The following is a 10,277-nucleotide window of genomic DNA, read 5'->3' as shown; positions in this document are numbered from 1 at the left end:
CTTCTTTGGGTTCTCTTTTGAATCCTCGTCGAAACGCTTTTCGTTTCCTCTCAATCGGAGTTTCCGTTGAGATTTTACGACGAAACAAGTGGGACTCTTCTCGGCTTGCTTCCACTCGCTACGTAGCGACCTGTCAGACTGTCAGTCGCTACGTATCGACCTGTAAGGCCTCAGAAAGGTCCTTCTTTGGGTTCTCTTTTGAATCCTCGTCGAAACGCTTTTCGTTTCGTCTCAATCGGAGTTTCCGTTGAGATTTTACGACGAAAACAAGTGGGACTCGTCTCGGCTTGCTTCCACTCGCTACGTAGCGACCTGTCAGATTGTCAGTCGCTACGTAGCGACCTGTAAGGCCTCAGAAAGGTCCTCCTTTGGGTTGTCTTTTGAATCCTCGTCGAAACGCTTTTCGTTTCGTCTCAATCGGAGTTTCCGTTGAGATTTTACGACGAAAACAAGTAGGACGCTTCTTGGCTTGCTTCCATTCGCTACGTAGCGACCTGTCAGATTGTCAGTCGCTACGTAGCGACCTGTAAGTCCTCAAAGGGTTCTTCCTTTGCGTTCTCCTTTGAATCCTCTTCGAAATGCTTTTCGTTTCGTTTCAATCGGAGTTTCCGTTGAGATTTTACGACGAAAACAAGTGGGACTCGTCTCGGCTCCCTTCCACTCGCTATAGCGACCGAGATGACATCCTCACTTGCTATAGCAACCTGTCAGGCCTCAAAGGGGTCCTCCTTTGCGTTCTCCTTTGAATTCTCATCGAAACGCTTTTCGTTTCGTCTCAATCGGAGTTTCCGTTGAGATTTTATGACAAAAACAAGTAAACCTCATCTTAAACTCCTTGGCTTGTTTCTGCTCACCCTACCTCCATCTTTGCGTTCACTTTCGAATCTCGATCGAAACGTCTCTTGTTTCGCCTCGATTGAAGTTACCATTGAGACTTTACGATACAAAAAAAAAAAAAACCGCAAAGACCTATTTTCTCGCATGGATTCAGATTAATCGTATAAAACGGCAATGGTTAACTTAACACCTTAGCCGCCTTAACTATACGATTACGTTGGACCTTTTTACAAAAATCGACGTCTTATCTAAGGAGAAGATAACAGTCAAGTTCGGAAGATAAATGTCAAGTTTCAAAGGATAAACACCAATATCGGAAATGGCGAACATACACGAGAATAGGAAACGGAAATGAGCACGCAAAACTGAGAAGGGACAAAACTGCATCTTCGAGAGAACTAAGGTATTTCCGACTTGAAATTTTTGAAATCAGACTTGGAATTTTCGTAGGAAATTACTTTGAGGCTGCCATAGAACTTTAGGGAACGTAAAACCTAGGCGGATAGTCTAGCGAACTAAGTTTTAAGCGATTTTTCCTGTCTCGATATATTGTCCCATAATTGTTCATCCAGATCTTGCAAACCGATCTAAACTCTCCGAAAGTCGAGAAATGATCGCCACGCATATCAAGCTCGCTTCCTAAAGAGAGAAAAAGTTAGAGACATGAACGTCGTCTTAAAACCGATTCGTTTCTGGCAATTTTCTCGGAACCGACATATCCCAAGTCGTCAACGTGGAAACAACCAAATCACAGTCCAAGCGTCGTCTATAAATCGTCCCGAATTATCGATCATTCCAAACATCAGGAGAGGAAACGTACACAACCCTTCAAAGTATCGGTTCAACCGTTTTTCTTTCGTAAAAAAAAAGGGGGAGTAGGTACGTATACTATACTCGTATACTCCCAAACTTCAAAAAACTTCTGCAAATCGTCAAGAATAGGCAAACGACAATCTTAATATTCGTCTAAACGCTAGCAACATATCCAGACGATCATGAACATAATCTCAAAAACTATACATCATTTCTTGTCGCAATCATGCGTACAGAAAACTTGTACCAATATCAAACTGAAACTCGACGATTAGCCAAAGTATTGAAGCCTTTTCCGGCTTCAGAAAGCCAGTTTCGTTTTAAACTTAGCGGCGAGAAATCTTCAATCACCAAAGCATTTCTTTCAGTTTCCGTTGTACCAAGTAAGTCACGGAAAAGTATCGAAAACATTTGCGACGAAGAAAACTCGAGAATATATGTAGCATCGTGCACATTAAAAGGAGCACTTTCCTCCCGATGGTTAGCTAGATCCACTTCTGGTTGACCAATTCTTTCAAGAAACAAATGTGTCATGAGAATCCTCTCGAAAAACCTATGAAAAACGTTCCGCGACTAGATCGTATTGAAATAAACTTCGGTAATACTCCATGGGTAACGCCAAGCAACTTTCACCTAAGATCAAAATCACAGCGGGAACGTTTCTCGTAGAACCCGCAGAAACAATGCTACTTTGACATATGTATACATATCACTGATTTACGACCTTCGTAAAATCGGTTATATGATATGATAAATTATCGTATAGCCCACAATCGGAAATCATATGATAAATTCTTCATAACGAAACTAAGTCCTAACAACCAAACGGTTAACGGAAAATCTAAACTTTTCGAAAATTGACCAAGTTCAATACGCTCCACAATTCACTTTAAGCCCGCAACGTTTTAACCACAATACGCGGCATGTAAGGAAAAATTCGTAACAAAGCTTCTAGAGCTATACGAAACATCCTAAAAAATGCACGAAATACATCTCGGAAGGCCAACTCTTCACAAAGCACCATGAAGGAAAACACTTGTTCCCATGGACAAATTTACACGACACCTCAGTCATAATTCCTCGATCGCAAACAAAACTATTAGCATCCGAGCAGGAACAACAATTTTTGGCTGCGAACATTCTTAGTCAAACCAGAATGTTTCTCAAACACAGGGCTAATACTAAACCCTCGCAACATCGCGAAATATCTTCAAAGCCCGCGAACATTTCAAGCACGAAACGTGGCATACGAAAGAATAACAAATCTTCAGCATCGCGAGACGTCGCGGACGCCTGAAGATTAGTTCTTCGACGAAATTTCCTTCCTCGATAAAAACACATTCATGGAAGACCAGACAGTCAGACGCACTAACATCTTCTCAAAACACATTCTTCGCGAAGACTCAAAATAGTAATTTTTACCATTAAGTTTGTTGCTGATCACAACAAACTCTTAACGTCCTAAACAGACTTAGCCATCTCGTAGAAGATGACTCTCTTACATCCGACACAAGGATAATAGCGCTATAAAAGAAATCCGAAATTTTGGTCCAGCACTTCCGGTCTCCGCAGAGATGCTCGATTCCAACCATACAAGTCGTATAAGCCGAGAACCTATCGCGGACTTTAAATCGGTATGGAATCAGGATGAAACTGAAACGGGATACGTAAGTCGAATTAGTCATCGCACCCTCTAAAACCAGGAGTAAACCTAGGTCTTGCCCTAAACCCAGCGCACTGGTCTCTAACATCTCTAGGCATAGTATCAAACACCCTGATACGAGATCCCAAAATTTGTCTCTTTGCCAATATTCGAACGTCTTCAGAAAATCCCGCAAGTTTACACACTGCGGAAAACTCTCGAAACAGATTATGGATATGGCAATTCACACAGAGTTAGATTACGAGACGACAACTCGTAGTCTTCCCTCTACACCCATACAAAATGCCATCGGCAGCAACACGCCTTATAACCGCTACATAAAAACTAGACCATAAAGGTCCTACTGGAAAACTAGTCATAAGAACCTTAACTCCAAGATGAACTACGAAAGGCTTGATCCCTTCAACAAGGGTACGTAGGCAGCCGTCATAAGGCGCAGCCCCAATCTTATCGCGTTTTCTACTTTTAGGAGAGCGAGAAGATACTTACCACAGACCTTTTCAACCATTAATTCCGCCTAACTCACCTAACTTGCCTAACTTGCCAAGCCACTCGCTAGAACCTCACGCTAGAAGCTCATGATTCTAACGAGCTGGGGGGCTAACTGTTGGGGTCAAAATGGTCACGACGGAATCAATGTCTGAAAGTCCGTAAAAATCAGCATAACCGTTTTTACGAAAAGTAATCTTCGTAAAGATATCTTTACGAACAGCCTTGCAGTAAAATATCGTCCAAATCTCAATCGAACCACTAAATACCGATTGTCCGAAGGCAACGGACATGTATCCAAATCGGCCGCAGACAAGCTCGAGTATGGAAATCAGACCGCGCACAAGCCAAGCTCGATCGATACGCGGCAACCAAGCATGCACACAGCTCGGTCGCTACATAGCGACCGAGCTCGAGCCAAGCTCGGTCGCTACGTAGCGACCGAGCATCCGTCTCGCTCGGTCGCTACGTAGCGATCGTCCCGCTCGGTAGCTACGTCGCGACCGAGCTCGAGCCAAAGCTCGGTCGCTACGTAGCGACCGAGCAATCGTCCCGCTCGGTCGCTACGTAGCGACCGAGTTCAGCCAAGCTCGGTCGCTACGTAGTGACCGAGCGATCGTCCCGCTCGGTCGCTACGTAGAGACCGAGCTCGAGCCAAAGCTCGGTCGCTACGTAGCGACCGAGCAATCGTCCCGCTCGGTCGCTACGTAGCGACCGAGCTCGAGCCAAAGCTCGGTCGCTACGTAGCGACCGAGCGATCGTCCCGCTCGGTCGTTACGTAGCGACCGAGCTCGAGCCAAAGCTCGGTCGCTGCGTAGCGACCGAGCGATCGTCCCGCTCGGTCGCTACGTAGCGACCGAGCTCAGCCAAGCTCGGTCGCTACGTAGCGACCGAGCGCTCGTCCCGCTCGGTCGCTACGAAGCGACCGGGCTCGAGCCAAAGTTCGGTCGCTGTGTAGCGATTGAACCTTTCCGAACGTCAATACGACACCAGTTCTTGCATTCTCGTCAAAACCTTCGAATGCTATCTCCTGAAGACCGTAGCAAGCTCAGTCCATGTTTCCCGCCATTCTAATTCATCGATCAAACTTCGCGGATTAGTAACCGCGGAAAACTCGTAGTAAACGTGTCGAGTCGGAAGACGGCCCAAAGGGACCTAAAACACGACTCGAGGCCCATCCTACGATTTTACTAATCAAAAGCCCGTAAACCACAGCATGGTTTACGCTTGGTCCACAAGGAAGGATAAATGTCAAGTTTCCGCGGATAAATACGGAAGTTTTGAAGATAATTGTGAAGATCGGGAAAAATGGAATATCTCCATTTTTATGCTATGACGGCTTAAGGGCAGAAGAGTAAAAGCGTAAACCGACTTTGGAGCTAGTATATAAGGAGTTCTAGGCGAGGAGCAAGAGTGAGAGCTTTTTAGACTCGGAATTCTCTGCACTTAGAAACTTTAGGCTTTATTCTCGACAAGTTCGGTTTCTATGACTGGCACTCAATTACTAGACGAACTCGCCTAGGCAGTTCGATCTCTTGTCCAGCTCTATCAATTGAACTACGTTCGGCTTGATCCTCGAAAGGGGTACGTAGGCAGCCTTTAACAAGGTTCAGTCCGAAATCAATCAAAAACCTTTTATTTATCTTTTTCGTCTTTTGTTATCGAGCTGCGACTCAAATAGGTTTGAGCTTTTAGGCTGCTAGAACTAAGTAACTCGCTGACAGCCTTTGCGGCCAAAGCTTTTATGATCCCTTGTAATGATCGCAACGCTCTTACGCGGACTCGAAATAAAATCTACTGTTTTCTCTAAACTCGTTTGTTATCTTTTCATGATTTCCGCATATATTCGATCACTTGTCGTTGGCTCTCGCAGAGATCCGGGACCTCTGGGAAATTAGGGTTTTCCTAGTTTCCTTATTTAAACAGAAATCGACAGTGCGAATTTCGGTTCCCACAATAATACATTTACAAAAGCTAGCTAATCAATTGCAAGACTCATTTGCTGACCCGAAAGAGAGTGACTAAGTCATATATCTTATATATTAAAACAGAAGTCACAATCTTGATTTATGTGTGATTTTTTTAAAAATGGACCTAATAGACTTATTCATAGAAATTCATATTATATTTTAATTCAGACTAATAATAAATATAATTTTTAAAATATTTTAATCATAGTATCTTTTGATATCTTTTCATTTTAAATATAAATATATTTATTTTAAAATTCTAACAAATCTGTTTAAAAAGATTTTTACAAGATCTTCTTTTTCGAAATTATATTTAAATATTTTCATTAATTTCGAAATTAGTTTAACATATTATTATACATTAATATATTCAGTTATATAAAATGAAAAATAAAAAAAATCTATATAATTGAGCTAAATATAATAAAGTCACAACCTTTTTTCACAAATTAATGTTATTTATATCTATGAATAGGTCCATTAGGTCCATTTATATTTATATATTATATTTTAAAAATTCTAATAAATCTGTGTAATATTTAAACAAGGGGTTTTTGCCAAAACTAACCCACAACTTGATTTTAATCCCAAACCTATACCCAAACTTGAATCAAATGCAAAACTAACCTAAAAGCCTAGTGAAATTACAGCTCAGCCCCTTGTGACCAAACCAAAAAACAGAAGCCATTTTTACAAATATAGCCCCAGTAAATCGTCTGAGTCGTCTGAGATGTTGGAAGTCGTCTGGACGACTGAAGTGTAAGTCGTCTGGTACCAGTTTATTTTAAAAATAATTTATAAATCTTGAAAAAAAATATTTTGATGCGTAAAAAATAAAAATCAAGTAATTATAAACAGTTTTAACTGATATAAATTAAGATATGATAAAATTGATTTGTTTTGAAGATAGATGAGTGGAAGTAGTGAATCATGAAATACTTTGGTTTAAGAGTTTGACAAACATATGTTGTAGTATTGTATGTATTGTTAGGGTTAGATTTTGGAAAACTAAAATATTTTTTTCAAAAATTAGTTTTCACCTATATGTGTTTATTTTTGTGTATAGTAAACACTTTTCAAGTTTGATTTGGTTTTATGAAGTGTTTAATTAGATAATTAAGTTTAGGGGTTATGTTTAGGGTGTGGACGACTTATATTTCAGTCGTCTGTTGAATAATTTACCCGGACGACGTATATTTCAGTCGTCCACATCGTACCGAACCTTATATTTTACCAATGTACGTTTTAACCTAACCGGATCATTTTACTCGGACGACTTACATTTCAGTCGTCTGGTGAAGAAATTAAAACAGACGACTTACATGTAAGTCGTCCAAATATTCCCGCCTAAAATTTTTTTAAAAAATTATTTTCCCGCTTGAATAATTTAAACCAGACGACTTACTTGTAAGTCGTCTGGAAAGTCTTCTATTTTAGTTTCCCGCTAAAAAAATTTAATTTTCCGCTAAAAATATTAAAGTCTTCTGGAAGACTTACATGTAAGTCGTCTGTTTTAATTTCTTCACCAGACGACTGAAATGTAAGTCGTCCAGGAAGTCGTCTGAGTCAAAAATATTTAACCTAATTGGATTTTTTGTCTCCCTATATAAAGAAAAATTTACACATTCTCTCTCATCCTCTCAAATGGCTGCAACAAAAATGTAATGTTCATCATTCTAAAACTCTCCAACCTCTCTCTAATCTCTTTGACTTGAAAACACCAAACTTTATATGAATTTTTCAGTTTTGTCTCATGTATTTCTTACTAATCTATCTCTTTTGCAGGTTAGATATGTATTTTTGTGTGTTCTATAAATGTAGATTTATCTAATCTTCCACTCATTTTCTCTATTTTTAAGTCATTTGAACGTTTTTGGATATGCAGGTTTTTCAGATCTGGAAGACTTCTGGGACGACTTACCTGTTAGTCGTCTGGAAGTCGTCTGGAAGTCGTCTGGACTTCTTGGAAGTCTTCTGACAAAGTCGTCTGGACTTCCAGGAAGTCGTCTGGACTTCCAGGAAGTCGTCTGGACTTCTAGGAAGTCGTCTGGATTTTTCTGAGCGTTTTGGTAAGTTCTTATGTCTGATTTTTCTTCATTTGGTAACTTCTTGTTGTATAAAGTTCTTACTTTTTTCCCAAACTAAAACTCTCCAAACCCACTCTAATCTCTTTGACTTGAAAACACCAAACTTTATATGAATTTTTCAATTTTGTCTCATGTCTTTCTTACTAATCTATTTTTTTTTTGCAGGTTTTTAATTAGATGATACTCATCTTCCACTAATTTAAAGGTAGATCTATTATTTTTAGATATGTATTTTTGTGTGTTCTGTAAAGGTAGATTTATCTAATCTTCCACTCATTTTTTTCTGTTTTTAAGCCATTTGAACGTTTTTGAATATGCAGGTTTTTCAGATCTGGATTTAATATGCAGGTTTTTCAGATCTGGAAGACTTCTGGGACGACTTACTTGTTAGTCATCTGGAAGTCGTCTGGAAGTCGTCTAGAAGTCGTCTGGAAGTCGTCTGGACTTCCTAAAAGTCGTCTGGACTTCCTAAAAGTCGTCTGGACTTCCTGTAAAGTCGTCTGGAAGTCGTCTGAACTTCCTAAAAGTCTTCTGACAAGGTCGTCTGAACTTCCTGGAAGTCGTCTGGACTTCTTAGAAGTCGTCTGGACTTCTTAAAAGTCGTCTGGTCTTGTCTACTCAAGTGGAATAAAAGCTTGTCTTTGTAGATGAATGATCTATAATAGTTTTGTTTGTGGTCTGTTTTGTGAATTGCATGTATACTCTTTTAGATGTGAATTTTTTGTAAAATCAGTAATAATGTTTTCCAAGATGTATTAAATGTGCTAACAATGTGTTTACACATTTACAAATCAATGAAATAATAGACTTCAGTAGCCTTTTTCTTATCTTTAGATCTCTCATATGCAATAATAAACTCCAATGGCCTTTTTCTCATCTTAATAAACAAGAATGTTGGTAGTTTCATATTGATACAACATTTTAAGAAGCATTTTAACCCTTCTTCCAACTCATAACAATAGTCATCATTATTGTCTATAACAATAATACTTAAGAGATGGAAACAAACAATAGTAACTAGTCAAAGCATATCATATTTTTTATAAGTTTGCATTGAAAAACTTAGTCACTTTAGTAAAACTAAGGGAGAGAACATATTTTGTAAATATGAGTTTTACATATCTTGAAGTTACTTATCACTCTTAAAAATACAAGTTATTCAAAAACTAACGTAGAAGACTTAAAAACTAGTGGATAAGACGCGGATGACTTCAATCTAAGTTGTCTAGACGACTAAACTATATGTCGTCTGGTCAACGCAGAGGTTATTTTTGCAATTGACTTTGAAATCTGTTATTTCGGACGACTGAAAGTTAGGTCGTCTACTATTGTTTGGTTAAAAAAAAACTCCAAAAAAGCTAGACGACTTACATTTCAGTCGTCAGAGGTTAGTTTTGCATTTGACTGGATTATTTCAGAAGTTTGACTTTTTGGATGACTTACATTTCAGTCGTCTAGTAAAAATTAAAATAATAATATTTTTTTAAAAGTAGACGACTTACAGTTAAGTCGTCATAGGTTAGTTTTGCAATTGAAAAAAAAAACTTCAAGATTTAATTATATACAGACGATTTATAATTCAGTCGTCCACGAGACGACTGAAATGTAAGTCGTCCAGGATTTACGAGGTTTGACCAGAATCTCGGAAAAAAATCCTGGACGACTTACAATTAAGTCGTCTGATGGACGACTGAATTATAAGTCGTCTGTGTATAATTAAATCTTGAAGTTTTTTTTTTCAATTGCAAAACTAACCTATGACTACTTAATTGTAAGTCGTTTACTTTAAAAAATATATTATTATTTTAATTTTCACCAGACGACTGAAATGTAAGTCGTCTGGGGAAGTCAAACTTTTGAAATTATCTAGTCAAATGCAAAACTAACCTATGACGACTGAAATGTAAGTCGTCTAGGTTCTTTGGAATTTTTTTTGAAACCAAACAATAGTAGACGACTTAACTTTCAGTCGTCTCAGGTTACAGATTTCAAAGTCAATTGCAAAAATAACCTCTGCGTTGACCAGACGACTTCCAAGTAAGTCGTCTACAGCCAGACGACTTCCAGGTAAGTCGTCTACAGCCAGACGACTTCCGGGTAAGTCGTCTACAGCCAGACGACTTCCCAAGTAAGTCGTCTGACGAACAGATCTGGAAAAAAACTCGATGTCATACCTTAAATTGGTGAGATAAGTTCCTTAGCATACATAAGGCTTCTCCAAGCACACAGAATCACAAACGAAAGTCACCCACCCATAATCGTTAGCTTCTATGACTCTATGAACCATAAAAATTTTAAAATCAAAATCTTGGGTTTTTTTAGCTCATTGTGGAGAGAAAGTGAGAAATATGTTGTGTTTAGTTCACTAGAATGGAAAAAGAAGAAGGGTAAATCGATTTTGGGAGCATTAAGAGCTTC

The sequence above is a fragment of the Brassica rapa genome, chromosome A05 (genome assembly GCF_000309985.2).
Source record: "Brassica rapa cultivar Chiifu-401-42 chromosome A05, CAAS_Brap_v3.01, whole genome shotgun sequence".
Classification (NCBI taxonomy): domain Eukaryota; kingdom Viridiplantae; phylum Streptophyta; class Magnoliopsida; order Brassicales; family Brassicaceae; genus Brassica; species Brassica rapa.
This window is presented reverse-complemented; position numbering follows the sequence as displayed.